Source organism: Muscardinus avellanarius (assembly GCF_963383645.1).
Source record: "Muscardinus avellanarius genome assembly, chromosome: 7".
NCBI classification, from domain to species: Eukaryota; Metazoa; Chordata; class Mammalia; order Rodentia; family Gliridae; genus Muscardinus; species Muscardinus avellanarius.
In genome coordinates, this window is record NC_137793.1 from 45,986,232 (window position 1) to 46,005,437 (window position 19,206).

Genomic DNA, 19,206 nt, shown 5'->3' on the forward strand with positions numbered 1-19,206 from the left:
AAAGTTACTTGCAAGCTTGTAGAATTAGGCATAAGTTATTGTTAAATAAGAAGCAAATGAACCTGTTTTGTAAAAACTGGTAGTATAAAGAAGGCAGCACTGGAAGTGTCTGAGTCATCTGTAATGCCAAGTACCCTTCATAAACTTTTACTTTGGTTAGGCTTTGGAACCTAGTGTTTGTAATCTTAGAATTATATGCTTTTCTCATAGTTCACACAACCTATGAACTTTACTCAGCCAAGATGAACTTCAGCTTTAGCATTCTTATATGAACTATGTCTCTGGGTCTACAGGATAGTATTAATGATTCAAAACAAACTAACAGACAAGAGACCACTTAGATTTAGTGTTTTATAAGTTTACTAACAACTTTAGCTTAATCCCAATGAAGCTTTATAACAGTCATAAGAATTCATTAGGACGTTTACTGAAGGTATCATTATACTTATACCTCTATAAGTTCATATATATACATACATACATACATACATACATACATACATACATATAGTGTGTGTGTGTGTGTGTGTGTGTGTGTGTGTGTGTGTGTGTTTACATATATGAGTGAATTTGGATTACCTGAATAACAACTATCTTTCAAACTGAACATGATGGCATTCTCTTTTCACAGGTCTTGTTGGCACATTCAATGCAGAAGAGGTTGTGGTCACGTGAAACTAGGAGAGTAATAAATTCATTCTCAAAGCAAACCATACAGTCCTTCTTTCTTCTTGATTCTGGAGGTAAGCTAGAGGTGGGAACACCATTGGAAGGGGAGTAATTATTGGTACCATTAGAAAAAGCAGTGATGTATATCGAAAGGCCAACATGGTTGCCTGTTGTAGGTGGGTCACTCCTAACCCTCTGAGCAAGTGGGTGTTCTATGCTCTCAGGAAATGTAGGAGACAGACGAGGAATAAATGGCTGACTTCCTCTGTGCTGAGTCTTCGTGTTACCAGAAGTATCACTCTAAAGCCAGAGAGTGTGTTAAGTGGTTCAGATAGTCTCAGATTATCGGGACAAAGGGACAAAGAGACAAAGGCAGGAGAATTGACTATGAGATCTTTAGAGCCTACAGATGGTAGTGCATATCTGAATCAAAAGTTTCCTGTGCTAAAGGGGCTTGTTGGACTAAAGTAAGCCAGCCTATTGCTTCCAAAGTAGGAATCTATGGAACTACTTCCTAGAGAACTGGAACTCTTCTTTTGATAATTAGATATCATTCTTGTTCAGCTTGGAGGAACTGGATTGGAGGAGAACCATGCAGAACCAAGAGTGCCACTTTCAAAGCTGACATTAGTACCATTGTAATAAAAATCATTCTCTTCACTGAACTTTATATAGTTTCCTGTATGCATGGCAATATGTATTTCTATTTCTTCCTGTGCTCTGTCAACATTTTCAGGCATCCCTGTCACTTTTAAAACAGGCTTCTTATCTCTGCTTGGAGTTACTGTGTATGTGTGAGTCTGCTGCTAGTTTTTTTTTTTTAATTTTTTGGTTTATTGTAGTCATACTTAATGGAGTACAAGATGGTGGAGACATACATGCACACATCACCCAATTAACCCTTACCCAATTCCTACCTCATTCCCTCCTTCTTTCTTCTCTTGTTTGGCTTAATGATTGACTTTGATATGCTGCTGAGTTCTTCTAATCATTGCTCCTTTGTGTTCAACCACTAATTCCACCACAGGATATGGGACCTTGACCTGGAAGGTGGTTTGACAGGGCATATTATTAGGAATGCATGACAACCCCTCCAGGGTAGGTCCATTTTTATTTTGAGATGCACTGATCATGGAGAAATGCTCTGCAGCTGATAGGACTTTTCTCTTGGCCACAGCCACATGTTTTTGTCTAGTGACAACAAAAATGGGATATGCACCATGAACAGGTGTCTTGGTATAGGTGTTTGTCTTGGTTGTCAGTGCTTTAATTAAATTAATTTAATTACATTTTAAAATTGTTCCCTGATGACCAACAATCTCAGCGACATGCTCAGAGCTGAGCACTGGGATGTAGTGATTGTGTTGACACTCTTCCTCCAGAGGAGAGCTGCTTGTTCCTGATTCAGGGATGCCACTGACCCTCTGCCGCCAGGCCTGTAGGAATGCCATTTATTATGCTTAGAATTGTTGGGTATTGAGAGCTTGTCTGGAGATTCTTGCAGGGGAGCGCAGCTACTTGTATACCCTAAACCAAAGACTAGTACACAGCTTTGGGAGGGATGCACAGGGAGTGGTGAGGCTTTGAAGAAGGGTTCAGAAGAATGGGAACAAACCTACCATACCCAGAAGCTATATTTTATTTCAAAATAAAGAATAAAATATAGGACTGGGGTGTAGCTTGGAAGTAGAATGCCCCTAGGTTCTGTCCTTAGTACCACAAGAAAAAAAAAAAGTTCAGTGTTCCCAACAATTTGAGGCACCTTTCTTTTGGGTAGATACCACTTCTGGGTATCTACCCAAAAGAAAGGAAACCAAATTACCAAATTAATGCATGTGTATCTATATTTATAGCCACCCAATTTACCATTGCCAAACTATGGAACCAGCCAAGATGTCCATCAACAGATGAATGGATTACAAAACTGTTGGATATGTACACAATGGAATTTAACTCAGCCATAAAGAAAACCACAATTACATCATCATTTACAGTGAAATGAATAGAACTGGAGGACAGTATGCTAGGTGAGATTAATCAGTCACAAAATATAAGAAATTGGATGTTTTCCTTAATATGTGAAAGCTGGGAGAAATGGGTCATAGAAGTAACTCTAGATGAAGAAGGAGATGCTAGGTGAGATTAATCAGTCACAAAATTTAAGAAACTGGATCTTTTCCTTAATATGTGAAAGCTGGGAGAAATGGGTCTTAGAAGTAACTCTAAATGAAGAAGGAGATTCTATAGATTAATAAATAAAGAGACCTGAGGGGATGGGAGGGAGGAAGAGGGAAATTCTCTAATGTCCATGATATACTTTCACAAACATATCAAAGTCAACTACTAAGCCAAGCATGAGAAGGAGGGACATGGAGGGAATAGGGTGGGAATTGGGTAATGGCTAATTGGGTGATGTGTGCATGTATGTCTTCATCATCTTGTATCCCATTAAGGTGTATGACTATAATGCACCAATAAAAAATAAAATTAAAAAAATGTATTGTATCAGTTATCAGGTTCCAAACTAGAAACTACCAAGGTGTGTGGCTGAAAACAATACAAATTTGTCTGAATGTGTTTTCTATTAGTCTCCTTTGAGTTCACCCTTGTTGCTATAGTCCATTAGCAGCATAGTTGGGGCTATAATGTCTGACTTGCCTTATTCCTGTGTCTGGTGCCTTAAATTGTTGGGACCACTGAACTTATTTTTTTTTTCAGTAATAAGGACAGAACCCAGGGACATTCTACTTCCAAGCTACACCCCAGTCCTATATTTTATTCTTTATTTTGAAACAGGGTCTCACTTAGTTGCAGAGGGCCTCACTAAGTAGCTGAAGCTGGCCACAAAACATGATCCTCCTGTCTCAGCCTCCCAAATGCTGGGATTACAAGCATGTGCCACCACGCCTGGGTACCACTGAACTTTTCTATTCATCTGAACTTCCTCACATGATAGTGGGAAAACCAGAGGAAAGGTGTTTATGAAGGACTTGCTGTGTCATGTTTGCTAATTTTCCCTTGTTCAAAGCAGGCCACCTTGGCCACATTGGCTTATATTCATTGTGGGAGGGAACTATACAAGGACTTGGATGTTAGATTGCATGGCTTGTTGAAGACTGCTAATATAGCACATACACTCACCTCCAATGTCTAATTGTTGAAGAATTTTCATTCAAAGATATTTTTGATTATTTTTTTTCACAAAAGCATTCTATATTCATTCCAGAGTTTTTCATACATTTTTTTTTCTATTGCACATGGGGAAATCTTATATTCTCTCCCAAGGACAAGCAGAGAATGTATTAATTTATACTTTACTTTGTTCCAAACAAATTTAAGGCATCTTTTTGGAAATGGGGGACAGGGGTCACCTTGCAAACTTAACTGTATAACTCATAGAATTTAATCATGTTGCCTCCAAGGTCAGGTGTGTGGTTCTTGAAGATATATCCAAAAGAAATATATTATTTCTCAAATTTCATTTTTTTTGAAAAAGAACAAAGCTAGAAGATGTATATTTTTTTTATTTCAAACCATATAAAGCTACAATAATTGAAACAGTGTAGTACTGTTATAAAGGCAGATATATAAACCATTGGAGTTAAATAAAAGCATAGAGATAAATTCTTCCATATATTGTCAAGTTATTTTTGACAAGGTTTCCACGAACATTTGGTGGAGAAAATAATAATATTTTAACTAAATATTGTTGAAAAATAATAATTACATGAAAAAGAATAAAATTGGACCCTTACATAACACCATATACAAACATTAACTCAAAATACATAAAAGACCTAAATATAAATGTTAAGACTATAAACTTTTAGAAGAAAATCTGGGTCATGAAACCTCACAACATTGAAATTGGCAGTGATTTCTTGGTTATGATTTCAATGGCACAGGCAACAGAAGGGTAAACAAACTCCCTAAAAATTAAAAAAAATATTGTATATCCAAAGACAATGTAAACAGAGTTAAAAGTTACTGATAGAATGGGATAAAATATTTCCAAATGCTATATCTGAAGGTATATTAATATTCCAACTAGAAATCCTAAAAATTAGCAACAATAAAAGCAAACAATACAATTTAGAGATAGGTAAAAGACTAACATAAATAATGAATTTCCACAGATAACCAATCTTAGTTGTCTGTTGGATGGAAAATCTTGTTTCTCTGGTTCTGGTGTGTGTTACCTATTTCTTTTTTGTAGTTAATCTCTTTGAGTATTTTCTCTAGCGCTGGTTTTGAAGACATAAATTCCTTCAGTTTCTATTTGTCATGCAAGCTTCTTATTTCCCCATCTAACTTGATAGATAGTTTTGCCGGGTATGAAACTTTTGGCTGGAAGTTGTTTTCTTTCAGAGTTTGGAATATGTTACTCCAAGCCCTTCTGGCTCTCATGACTTGGTTTGGGAAGTCTGGAGTGATTCTAATTGGTTTGCCTCTGAATGTCACTTGGCCCTTTGTTTTTGTTGCCTTTAAGATTCTCTGCTTGGCTTTCACATTGGTCATTTTGACAATTATGTGGTGTGGGGATCCTCTTCTCCGATCCTGTCTAAAGAGAGTTCTATAAGTTTCCTGGACCTGTGTATCGACTTCTTGCTCTATGTTTGGAAAATTTTTTGCTATTACTTCCTTGAAGAGATTGTTGATCCCTTTGGTTTCACTTTCTTTTCCCTCCTCTATTCCAATTATTCTTAGGTTATCTTTCTTAAAATGGGCCCATATTTCTTCAATGTCAGATTCCTGTTGTCGGATTTCTTTTTTCTAAATTAGAAACTATGCATTCATTTTTGGAGTGATCATCTTCTAAGAGCGAGATTCTATTCTCCATGTGGTCTAATTGGTTGTACTTTGAATTGAGGCCTTTACTTCATTAATTGCATCCTTTATCTCTTTTTGGCTGTCTCTGAATTCTTTACAAAACACCTCTATTATTTCTACAGTTATTTTCCTGATTTGATCTTCTAGAAATCTCTGAATTTCTGTTTTATCAGGTTCTGATGTTGTGGCATTCATTGCTCCATTGTTATTCCTCTTTCCCATGATTTCAGAAGTTTGTGCCTTCTCTGGGTTCTTCCCTGGGTCACTAATACTTAAGGTGCTCTGGATCTCGAGTCTGTGGTATCTCAGTCCCCACTACTCCTTTACTAGGTTGTATCGCAGAGTCTCAGACCCAGGGAGTCAATCGAGGCTGCTTTAGACCATGGGGGGTGCCAGGTTGGGCATTCTCTTATGGTGTGATATTTCTGCTACCGCCACTCCCCCACTGGGTCAAGTCCCTGGGAGTGCAGCACTGGGATTTCTCCTCTAGGGGCCACAATTTGACTCACTATTGTTGAGTGCACTGATGGAGCTGTAGTGAACTCGGTGAATTTGCTGCTGCTGCCGCCGGTGGCAATATGGCACTCCTGCTATGCCCTTGGCCATGAGGCTGGCATATTTCTTCTCTGGTTTTGAGCTCTGCTCTGAGTCCCTGCAAGGTCTGCTGAGCCCAGCCACTGGGAGCTTTAGATGCTCCGAAAAATCTGCCGAATTCCGCCCGGCTGTTCCGCAGTGGCTCACCTCGGCTCGCTGTCTGCCGCTCCTCTCTGGAGCCTGGTGGGCTGTTGAGTGTGTTGGTCTGGAGCCGTCTGGTGAACTCGCTGCTGCTGGCAGTAAGGCGCTGCTGCTGCGTCCTCAGGCCTGAGGCCGGTGTATCTCCTCTGTGGCTCTGAGCTCTGTTCTGAGTCCCCCTCCTCTCTGGGGCCTGGTGCTGCAAGGGAAGATGGCGCCCCTGCCTAAAATTTCAATTTTGAAAAGATGAAAACAAAAACAGAAACTCCAGTACTATGTACATTTTTTGTGGTATTAGGGATGGAACCCAGGGGCATTCTACCTTCAAGCTACACTTCTAGCCTTATTTTTTATTCTTTATTTTGAAACAATGTCTCACTGAGTTGAAAAGGGCCTAAGTAGCTGAGGCTGTTCTCCAATGGTGATTCTCCTGTCTCAGCCTCCCAAATGCCAGGATTACAAGCATTTACCACCATACCTGGCAGTACTTTGTACTTTTAAAGATTCAGGGAGAAGAGCATTCTCATATGCAGTAGGATTGAAATTGTTGAAACTATTCTGTAAAGCAATTTGGCAGTTTGTATGGAGACAAAAAGTTTAGACTGAGCCAGATCTGACAATTCCGCTTCTTCAAAATTATTTAAGAGAATAATTAGAGATGGTTATGTACAAGTGATGTTTATTGCTGAATTATTTACACAGGAAAAATGAAAAAATACAGATAGAGAAATGATGACATTATGGAAGTTTTATAATGGAATAGTGTGGAATTAGATGTCATTCATAAGATAAAATCATGACTTGTAAAATTGCTCACAATGTAAAATGTATGTGATTCAAAGGAATATAGAGGATTAATTCAGTTCTATGTAACACTCTAGCTCTGAGTCTCTCTGTGTGTGTTTATACAGTGATCAACAATGTATTGAGCACAGTGTGTGTGTGTGTGTGTGTGTGTGTGTGTGTGTGTGTGTGTTATGGCATTATGGCACTGGGGATTGAACTAAGAGACATTCTACAATTCTACCTCTAGGCTACATCCCTAGCCCTTTATATTTTTGTTTTAAAAAGGAGTTTCACTAGGTTGCTTTGGGTCTTGATAGGTTTCTGAAGCTGGTCTAGAACCTGCCCCAGACTCTCAAGAACTGAGATTACATGTGTGCTCCACCACACCTGGCTTACAAAGCCTAAGCACATTTTACTTAAGTACTGAGACTCAGTGGAAAGGCAGAAAGACATGGCTGCTTCCCTACATTGCTTACAAATTACTAAGAGATACATATTGAATAGTGTTAATGTTGACTGGGATAATAAACAGATTTATATTGGACAAGGATCGAGAAGAAAATAGAGTGATCAAAAGAGGTTAGGTTATTTGTTTAAAGAGACTGAGTGGCCAGGCGTTGTGGCGCATACTTGTAATCCCCACACTTGGGAGGCTGAGACAGGAGGATCACGCAGGTTTAAAGCCAGCCTCTGCTTGCTTAAGAGACCCTGTTTCCAAATTAAAAAAAATTAGGTCTGGGAGTATAGCCCGGAGGTAGAAGGCCCCTGGGTTCCATCCCAGTACCCCCCAAATAAATAAATAAATAAATAAATAAATAAATAAATAAATAAAAAATTAAAAAATTAAAAAAATAAGGAGATTGCGTGAGGTGGGTCAGTCAAGTGTTTTTTGGTAGGGGATAATTATAGATATTAGAAGTGAGAGAATAAGTCAAATAAAATAAAAAAGATAATATTTTCAGGTTTTCTTTTTTCAGTAGGATGTTGGCTTTGACTTTGTCATATATTGTCCTTATGATGTTGAGGTAAATTCCTTGTATCCCTATTTCCTTCAATCAGCTCAGCTGTTTGTGACTGGCTAAAACCAAGTTATTGCTTACAAAAATACACTGCTAAGGTAAGTTATGGTTTATTATTTAGAACTCAAAGTATGGAGATGCCTTAGGCTAATGGCCTTCTACTTGTTTATTTTATCTGGTGACACATTTATCCATATACATATTCATCTCTATCAACTTATCTTTACAAATGCATGTTTTAGGGGGGAATACATTCTAAAATAGAAGAGTTGATTGTAGATGATTTTTATTTTATTAATTTGTCAGCAGTTAGAAAAACATAAGTTTTCTGTCACATAGTCCAGGGATAGGGTGACTTGTCTTAACATATCCTCATCAGGTCTTTCTGCTGTGGAGATGTGTGCCTCATGCTGTTATACAAAGATGCTACATTCTACAACTCCCTTGTTTTTGATTCTACAGTCATTTAAACATGCTTCTGAGTACACATGAGTTTGAGTGAGTAGGTAGATATGTCTTTAGATGGCTGTGCCATCTCCAGTCCTTTATCCATGATCTACAACTCAATGTTCAGTTTCACTATAAAGTAGTTAATTAGGATTCTGAGTGATGAATTAATGTTGGTAAGATCAGTCAAGACAAGTTGATATCTCAGGGATAGATTGATGTTCAGTGCTGACAAAATCAATTGCTGAGTTTTCTAGGGATCAGAGAAGGCTATGCACATGGAAATGTACCAAGGTAAGACCCCTTGAGAAGCTTCTTGGTGGTTAGCAGTATGGCCCATTTTGGCAATACTTATACCTAAAATAGGTACATCTTCTAAAAATATGCAATATTTATATTGCCATAAATATTTTCTTATTTTTCTTAGCAGAGGGTGGAAACTTTGAAGGCAGTTATTCCCTTTTCATTTTTGTATGTATTTAGCAACTAGCTCAATGTCTGGCATAAGGTACGCATTTAGTTGATATTTATTGAGTGAAAACATATAAACTGAGGTTGATTATCAGACATATTTAAACATATAAATGAGCAAATACAGGTAGACTTTGGAACATCCACTATTTTATACTCATGAGCCCAATAATCAAATAACTAAAAGCTACAATTCAGTCTTCTTATCTGTGCAGTTGTTTATGTGAGTAGTGTTGCAGTATTATTAGAGTCTGATGCTATTTAAGGGTGTGTTAGGCCATATGTGTTTACCACTATTCTGTTCTAAAAATCACTTATAGAAATGATAAGACCAAGCTGGGAGTGGTGGTGTACAATTGTAATCCCCCAGCATTTGGCAGGCTGAGACCGGAGGGTCGTGGTTTGCAGACAGCCTTAGCTACTTAGTGAGGCCCTCCACAACTTAGTGAGACTCTGTTTCAAAATAAAGAATAAAAAACAGGGCAGGGGGTGTAACTTGGAGGTCAAATGCCCCTGAGTTCCATCCCCCAGGTCCTTAAAAAAAAGGATAAGACCAGGTGTAGCTAAGAGAAGAAATCTTTCTTAAACTTAATAAAACTTCAGTATATTCCAATGACATTTCTTTTGTTTTATACATCTACCCTCCCATGAAAAATAATCTGCAGAATGAATGCATTGAGGGCTCTAGAAGAGCATTGGCTTTGGCATTGGCATTTTTCTCTCCTCCATAAAACAGATTGAAACAGATGGGGAAGAAAGGTAAACACCTGTGACCTCTTTTAAGTAGGCTTCTGCTGAAGTCATTGGGAATGAAATGAGGCCTACAGTAAAGAGTCCTCTGGGAGGTCCCTCAAGTTTTCCCACATCAGATAGGATTTCTTTCCACTCTCACTAACTTTTGTGCTCTCACAAGGAAAATAGCCAATGAGTTTAGATACATACAATGGCCTGCATATGTATCTTGGAAATTTTTCAAATTTCATTTGCTTGAAATTTCTGAGTGACATTTCCTGAGCTCTAGCTACTGTCCATACCTCTGGGAAATGTGGGCATGGTACTGAGGTTGGCCCCAGAATAAGGAGACTTCCTTGTTTTTGAGAATATTTTATACTCACTCACAAGAAGCACTTTGATGGCTTTCTCCATCTCAGGTTGTATGAGCTTTGCTGTGCAAATAGAAAAGAGCCAGCTAGGGCTAGTCCAGGGGAAATTAGTGGAAGATCTCAAGACTTTGTGGAAGATGTCAAGACTGTCTCTGATGTAAGTGTGGGGTGACTGTGTTTGAAGATGGCTACATAATCTTTGGTGGGTTTACAGTAACTCTTCACACTAAATTCACATTGATGGATGCAGAACATTTCTGAAATAGGTTCAACTGCTTTATTTACAGGCAGTTATTTTTATTCTGATTGGATTACATTTAAACTACTTCTGTATATGTCATACACAATTTAGTGTTATATAGAACAAATGTAATGTTTATCTCTGAGAATAATTCTTAAGAATAATTGATGTATTATCTGCTACTTCAAACTCAATGTTTTCACTCATTACAGTTTTCAAAGAAAGTTTTTATTTTAGAGGAACTATTGATACTAGATCTCAGTAAAAAGAAGTAAAAGAATTTAAAAAAAGTTAGAAAAATTTTAGTGAGAAAAAGAATCTCAATTTGGGGGTTATAAAAGACAAAAAATAATCCAATGTGCTTTAAGTACAACTACAAAAAATAGCAGCTTTGTGTTTAAGAATAATTTGTAAATCTTAAGGTTTAGCTTAACAGGAATTATATTGGCTCTGTAAACTTATTTACATACAACTAACCAAAAATCCTTATAGTCTGTGATTTAAGTGGTTATTAAAAGAAAATCAACCCAAGTTGGCCTAAGCAGAAAGGGAATTTAATGGCTTTTAAGTGAAAAGCACAAATAAGGCTGCTTAACAAATGGGCTCAGATGGAATCACAAGCCCCCCCCCCCTTTCCCTCCATGTCTCATTTCTATTTTCTTCTGGATTAAATTCCTCATGGATAGTAGTGTTGCTCCTGCCTTACTACTCTCTTCCCCTTACCAGTTAATGCTGCCAAATTTGTGGGATTTCACTCATTAAGATCATTCACCTCTGTAATATTTTCTTACCATGATTTAAGGAAATAGTATGCCTGGTTACTGCTCTAGCTAACCAGTGGATTAAAACAGAGCAAAAGATCTCAAATGAAAATCAAAGGCATAATAGAGCGCTGGGCAAGGTGGGGGCGGAGACAAGAGGATCATGCAGGTTCGAAGCCAGCCTTGTTGGCTTAAGAGACCCTGTTTCCAAATAAAAATATAAAAATTTGTCTGGGAGAGTAGCCCGGAGGTAGAAGAACCACAGTACCACACACACACACACACACACACACACACACACACACACAGTCATAACAGAAGCAGGAAAGTTAATAATCAATGTCTAAAATATACTTATACTAAAATTTATCTTACTTAAAAAGTAGTTTATTAAGAATGAAATAATATTTTTATAAAAGCACTAGCTAGGTTAATAAAGTGTACTATTCTCAGTACTTGGTTGATTTTTAAATTTCTATGTTGACTTGTATGATGAGAGTCATATGTAATACTCTTTGCATATAATCTTTTCTGAGAAAGTACATTGAGAAAGAGTATATTAATTGGGAAATTCATTTCATGTCCTGTCTCTTCCCCACCTCAGTTCTAGAAATCTTAGAGAACCTCTCACAAATGGTGGTTTTTTTTGTGGTACTGGGGTTCCTGGAAGTCCTTCTACCTCTGGGATACACTCCCATACCTATTTTTACATTTTTATTTGGAAACAGGGTGTCCTAAGCCAGCGCGCAATCCTCCTGTCTCTGCCTCCCAAGCGTGGGGATTACAAGCGTGTGCCATCACACCTGGCCTACAAATGGTGTTCTATTCGGTGTGTCTTTGACATGAGCATACTGGGTCGTGCAGAATGAGGTCTTTTCACAAATATGCGAATTAGTATTCTTAGTTGATCTTGGCTGCTATAACAAAAATGCCTTGAAGTGGGAGGTTTGTAAACAACAAATATCTATTACTCATATTTCTGGATAATGGGAATCCTAAAATCAAGGAAATAGCAGATTTGTTCTCTGGTAAGGGACCATTTTTTTTTTCCTGTTCATAGGTGGCACCTTATCACTGTGTCCTCATATGGTAGAACAAACTAGATCCTTTGGGCTGTTTTAAAAGAGTTAAATCCAAAAGACACCATCTACATATACCATTACCTTTGCATTTCAACATGAATTTTTGGGGATAGAAACATTCACTCCATCATATCCATTTTAGGGATACCCAAGTCAGCTTGTGATCCAGGCAAGGAAGTTGAAATGAGAAGACCCATACCTAATAGCCTTGATTACTTGATTTAGTAGAAGCCTCTGTTCTCTCTCTACTTTTTGGCTTCAGAAGTGAGGACTCATCGTGGACTAATTCTTCCCAACTGGAATCTTTTTAGAGCATGTTATTTCTACAACAGATTCTCTTTCTTTGTGTTTGTTGACAGATGCACGTATCTCATTTATATCTGAAGTTATATAATCTATTAGCCCTTGCCACATTATTTTCCTAGTACCGTATATGTTACTTCCTCTCGTCAGTCTAAGAGCTGAATTCAGTACTTGCTTAACCTTAACTCTGACATGTCCAAGGATACATTTAAGATAATAAATAATTTCAATCACTGAAAGGATACTAACATAGGATGCAAACAATAAGGATTCTGCTGTGAGACATAATTAGAGGTAAATATTCCTAAATAATTTAATCTCATTTTTCCTATTACCTGAACCTGAGTAAACTTAATTTTCCAAGATCCTTCAGGACTTTAAAACAACTAGGACCAGATAGGGTACATCCCAGGAATGCAAGGATGGTTCATCATATGAAAATCAATCCATGTAATTCATCATATAAAAAGAACCAAAGACAAAAATCACATGATCATTTCAATAGATGCTGAAAAAGCATTTGATAAAATCCTACATCCATTTATGATAAAAACACTGTAGAGAATTGGAATAAAAGGAACATATCTCAACATCATTAAGGCAATCTACAATAAGCCCACCACCAACATCAAATTAAATGGTGAAAAACTTCAAGAATTTCCCCTAAAAACAGGAACAAGACAAGGATGTCCATTATCACCACTTCTCTTCAATATAGTACTAGAGACTCTAGCCAGAGCAATAAGTCAAGAAAAGGAAATCAAAGGAGTACAAATAGGAAAAGAAGAAGTCAAACTTTCCCTATTTGGAGATGGCATGATACTATATTTAGAAAACCCAACAAACTCAACCAAAAGGCTTATAGAACTGATTAACAAATTCAGCAAAGTATCTGGATACAAAATCAATCTTAAAACATCGGAAGCTTTCCTGTACATCAACCATAAATTCACTGAAAAAGAAATTCAGAAAATAATTCCACTCAGGATCTCCCACAAAAAAATAAAATACTTAGCAATAAACTTAACTGAGGTAAAAGATCTCTACAAAGTGAATTATAAAACACTGAAAAAAGAAATCAAAGAAGATCTTAGAAGATGGAAAGACCTTCCATGTTCATGGATTGGCAGAATAAATATCATTAAAATGGCCATCCTCCCCAAAGTGATCTACAGAGTCAATGCAATGCCCATTAAACTACCAAGATCATTCCTCACAAACATAGAAAAATCGGTCCTTAAATTTATCTGGAATAACAAAAAGCCCAGAATAGCCAAGGTAATTCTCAGCAACAAAAACCATGCAGGAGGAATCACAATACCTGACTTTAAACTATACTACAAAGCCATTGTAATAAAAACAGCATGGTACTGGCAAAAGAACAGATACACAGACCAATGGAGTAGAATAGAAGACCCAGAAACAAGTTCACACACACTTACAGCTAATTGATTTTTGACAAAAGGGCCAAAAACGTACATTGGAAAAAAGATAGCCTCTTCAACAAATGGTGTTGGCAAAACTGGTTAACCATATGCAGAAAAATGGAAATTAATCCCACTTTCTCACCCTGCACAAGAGTCAATTCAAGATGGATCAAAGACTTGGAAATCAAACCAGAAACTGGTTAACCATATGCAGAAAAATGGAAATTAATCCCATTTTCTCACCCTGCACAAGAGTCAATTCAAGATGGATCAAAGACTTGGAAATCAAACCAGAGATGTTGAAGCTCCCTGAAGAGGGCATAGGTCCAACACTGCAACACATAGGCACAGATAAAGCACTTTCTCAACAAGACCCCAAAGGCACAAAAAATTAAAATATGAATAAACACATGGAATTGCATGAAACTGAAGAGCTTCTGTTCAGCAAAGGAAATTGTCAAGAACCTCAACCGAGAGCCAAGAGAATGGGAGAAGATTTTTGCCACCTACACCTCCAATAGAGGACTAATATCTAGAATATACAGAGAACTCAAGAAACTCAACACTAAGAAAACAAAGCATCCAATAACAAAATGGGTAAGTAAACTAAATAGACATTTCATGAAAGAAGAAATTCAAATGGCCAACAAATGCATGAAAAACTGCTCAACATCACTGGCAACCAGAGAGATGCAAATCAAAACTACCTTGAGATTTCACCTAACCCTAACCAGAATGGCAATCATTCAAAACAAAAACAGCAACAAATGCTGGCAAGGATGTGGAGAAGTGGGAATTCTAAAATATTGTTGGTGGGATTTCAAGTTAGTGCAACCACTTTGGAAAACAATATGGAGAAACCTCAGAAAAATGGGAACAAATCTACCATTTGATCCAGCAATACCACTTCTGGGTATCTACCCAAAAGAAAGGAAACCAAACTACAAAACTAATGCATGTGTATCTATGTTCATAGCTGCACAATTCACCATAGCCAAACTATGGAACCAGCCAAGATGTCCATCAACAGATGAATTGATTACGAAACTGTGTGATATGTACACAATGGAATTTTACTCAGCCATAAAAAAAACTTAGTTACATCATTTTCAGGGAAATGGATAGAACTGGAGGACATTATGCTAAGTGAGATTAGTCAGTCACAAAAAATAAGAAATCAGATGCTTTCCCTAATATGTGAGAGCTAAGGTGAAATGGGTCATAGGAGGAACTCTAGATGAAAACGGAAATCCTATAGAGGAGCAAACAAGAAAACCTAAATGAGGGGACAGAAAGGAAGAAGAAGGAAATTCTCTAAAATATACAATGTACTTAAACACATTGAAGTTAACTACTAAGCCAAGCAAGGGAAGGAGGGATGGGGAGGGAATGGGGTGGGAATTGGTACGGGTTAAATCGGTGATATGTACATATATGTACACACAAGTTTCTTTGCCCCAATATGATGTATGAATATAATGCACCAATAAAAAATTTAAAAAAGAAAAGCAAAAAAAATTAATAATGGTAAAATAAAACAACAACTAGGGCTATTTTCCTGTGTACATTTGACCCCAGGCTTTGTGGTATTTTTCTATTTTTTCCCCCTGAAAACTGGCTGCTTCTTAGCATACTTGCTTTTAAGGGATTCTTAGGCTTCCCTCTTATTTTCATTTCTAAGGTAAGGAAGACTTGATGGGATTACACATTAAGTCAAGCTTATATGTTTAATGCACTGACTTGGGAACATTTTGTTGGCATTTCTGGGTATATTTTCCTATTCCTTATTTCCTACTTACTTTCTGTGCTCTGGGTATAAAAAACAGGTGGAAGAAAACTGGGCATTTGTATTTTGTGAAATGTGAATTCTTAATTTTTAGTTTTATAGACCTCAGGCAAAACAATATAACCCTGGAAATTGTTTTATGACTGAACAATGTAGTTTTTTTCAGCTTTTTTTAAGAACATTTTTTGAGTGATTGAAGAAATTTGCTAAGTAAATGCATGTTCTTTTTTTGTTGTCAAAGAGTTGTGAAATAAAGCATCAGTAGCAGGCCTGGCTCTCAGCTGAGATCTGCTGTGGAGAGGCTGCTTTTGGGGCCTTCACTCCTCTTTTGGGCTTACCTGTACCTTACACTGTACCTGCCCTTGCCTCTAGATACTCAGGGCTTGCAGGCTACCTTGCAGTCTGGGCTTGTTGCTGCTTTGTCTGCAAAAGGTCTCCAGACCTGGGCAGGGAGTACCTTATGCCTTGATTTGGCTTACTACCAGTCACCTAAACTAAACAAAGTAGATTTGTTATTGTATCCTGAATCCCAGCTAGCTACTATTACTGAAATGAATGCTACTGCTAGAATTAGGCCTCCTTAACATATTAATGCCTTGAAATAGTTTAATATGTTACTTTTCCCAGGATATAGGCATTTTTGGGGTAAATGCTTATAGATCACTTTCAATTAAGTAAAAGAAATGATCATCCTAAGAGGACAATTTAGGTAAGATTATGGCCCATAGGTCTAGGAAGGGGACAGTTTTCTCTGTTTCATCTGGGGCAAATTCCTTTCGTCCTGGGATTTCTCTAATTTTGTGTTTTGTTTTGAGAGAGGGGGAATCTTTCTTATAACCAGGATGGCTGTATATTGCTTTCTAGCTGTATTCCTCAAGGGTCTGTATGTAGGGCTTGGCCATGTTTAAAATCATTGCCACCAGTTCCTGGAATGATTTCCCTTTATACATACCTACTCCATATTTGGCCCCCCTACCATCTTCACCCTGATTTACCATTCTGAAGCTACACTCTTGCTCTTCTTTGTGATAGAACTCTATCGCTTTTCATCTGGACTTGCTTAAGAAAGACCATATTCAGAATATGGCTATATTGCATGAAATTCTTCCAGGGGCTGTGGATTCTTTTCCTAGGATTTCTACTTTTGCTATCCATTTTTTCCAGCTCAGGATTTCTATCTCCCAGAATCCTGCATTGCTTACCCTGACCTGTAGATGTGGGAAACAATAGAGGTAAAATATAGAGCATGGCAAGTGAATGAGGACAACACAAATCATTTATACTAAAGGAAGATTCATGGTTTGAACCTTAGTTTCCTCCAATAGATACTCATTTCACTTTATAACAGATGCATACCCTACTTCCATCTTCTCAGAGTCTTCATTTGGCTAAGGTGAAACATCCATCCCTCTTAAGATAGTATTACCAGATTCTTCATCACTATGGTCATTTTCTTATAGTAAAATCCCCTTTTTTGTTTGTTAAGGAACAAATATAGGCAATATGAGAGGTCACATAAGTGTTCTATCATCTGGCTTGCATTTTCTTAGTCTTGTCCACAAAGATATTATGGGGAACTTAACAAAATGCTTTTCTGAAATCTGCATTTACCATGTCAAAAGGAAACGAGGCCATCTTGCATAAAGTAAACACACTAGTGCACATTGGACAACATTTATACATTACAACTTAAAGGTACAAAAATAGTATTCTCTTTCCATTAGTGATATCATTTTTTCTTTAATCCCATATTTCATTTTAGTAACATAAAAATCTAAAGCATGTCAATTCTTGTTATTTTGCTATCTTGGCCTTTTATTATTTAAATAATTTCTGTTTGGTTAGTGCATATCTTTTGGATGAATATCCATTCAAATTCATGATTCCAACCTCTTATCAGACAAGGATATTTTTTCCTTTCAAAGATATGCTCCTCCATTTTCTCCCTAAGGTACCAGGTGAGTATCAGTGAGGCTAACCTGAAGGAGATCAGTGCCAGGTAGTGTATCCATCAACATTCTTGCAGCCATAATAAAAAGATCTGACCACATAACTTAGAGGAAAGAATATTTTTTATGGTTTTAGGCTCAGTCCATGTGAAGCTAGGAACCATGGGGTGGAGAGAGAGCACATGGGCTGTGTTCACATCATGGAGGCCAGAAGCAAGAGTGAGAGCAAGGGAGGAGGAACCCTTTATATAACCCACAAGGACACACCCCCAAATACCCACCTTCAGCAATACCTAACCAGCCTACCAGGTACCACCCAGGTAAATCTATTACAATGGAGTTATCCACTTCTGAGATTACAACCACCATGACTCAATTACATCAGCTCCAAACACCATTTTATGAGCTCTTCAAGGGGGCATCATATATCTAACCATAATGTGTAGCTAGCCCTTTAAGTGTCTTGTGTTGTCTTTGGGGTCTTCTGTGATCATTACGTGAGATATTTCTTACCTTTGTCAATCATTGAGTAGTTTTCTGCTATAGAGAAGTATAGCTGGTGAAAATCTATATCATGGATCAGGGTAGAATGCCTTCTTTAAATCATAACCCCTTCTCTTACCCTAGCAGGATCCAGGTAAAAAGTGAAAGACTGTAATGAGATGATGAGTATGTGGGGCTGAGAATGGATAGTGCATTTTAGGCGGTTGATTTGGTGCAATGGACTGATGTTTGCCCTCTTCTATCATGTTGGAATCCTAACTCCCAGTGTATTAGAAGGTGGGGACTTTGAAAGGTAAGTAAGTCATGATGGTAGAATACTCATGAGTGAGATTAATGCTTTATGGAAGGAGCCCTGTGCACTCTCTTGCCCTCTTTCTGCAATGTGAGGATACAATCAGAAGTCAGTAATCTGGTAGAGACTCTTCACCAGAGCATAATAATGGTGACATCCTGATCTAAGACTTCTATAGTCTAGAAATGTAAGAAATATTTTATTTTGTATAAGCCAGTCTATGGTACTTTGGTTTAGCAGCCTGAATTTTCAAGAGTTGGAACATCTACAGTGGTGGTGCTGGCTACAAGCAGAGCTTTTGCTGGAGACAGCTCCAAAGCCCCTGGCCCAAATCTCAATATAAGGGCTAATTTTGTAGACCTTATTTTGTGACAGCAAAGTAACTTCTTTGATTATGAAATCACAGGACAGAGTAGAAGAAGCATAGTTCTGAGAACAGGACTGGGCTTATTTTACTTATTCCCTTTTCACTTTAAAAAAGTCACTAAACTTATCTGAGCATCAATTTCATCATCAATAAAACAGGGTTAATATATGACTTTGATTAAAGAAAACTATATCCATCAACAAATTACAGACATAATTATAATTAATAACATCTAAGCACAAATACTGTGTTATTTTACATTCCACAGAGATAGCTATTTGCTTCCTTCATCATTGGTTGGCTTCATAAAGTATAACATTTCCCCCTCAAAATGGCCATTTTTCTTTGAGATAAATGTCTTTTTTCCTCAGAGGGATGCATTTTTCCTTCTTCCTGACAGAGACAGAGATTGCCTATGAACATCCTTCCGCTCTATC

The 19,206-nt window shown here is 37.5% G+C and overlaps 1 pseudogene across 1 annotated transcript in view; it reads right to left on the reverse strand.

The window, feature by feature from the left end:
* Window positions 1-597: 597 nt before the first annotated feature.
* Window positions 598-19,206, reverse strand: part of LOC308265067 (RNA-binding E3 ubiquitin-protein ligase MEX3C-like) — a 57,363-nt pseudogene continuing 38,754 nt past the window's right edge. Inside the window, exons 2-3 of the transcript in view lie at window positions 1,632-2,105; window positions 598-1,475 (exon numbers count right to left, since the gene is read on the reverse strand). The product of the transcript in view is annotated as an RNA-binding E3 ubiquitin-protein ligase MEX3C-like (transcript). The remainder of the gene's footprint in view (window positions 1,476-1,631; window positions 2,106-19,206) is intronic.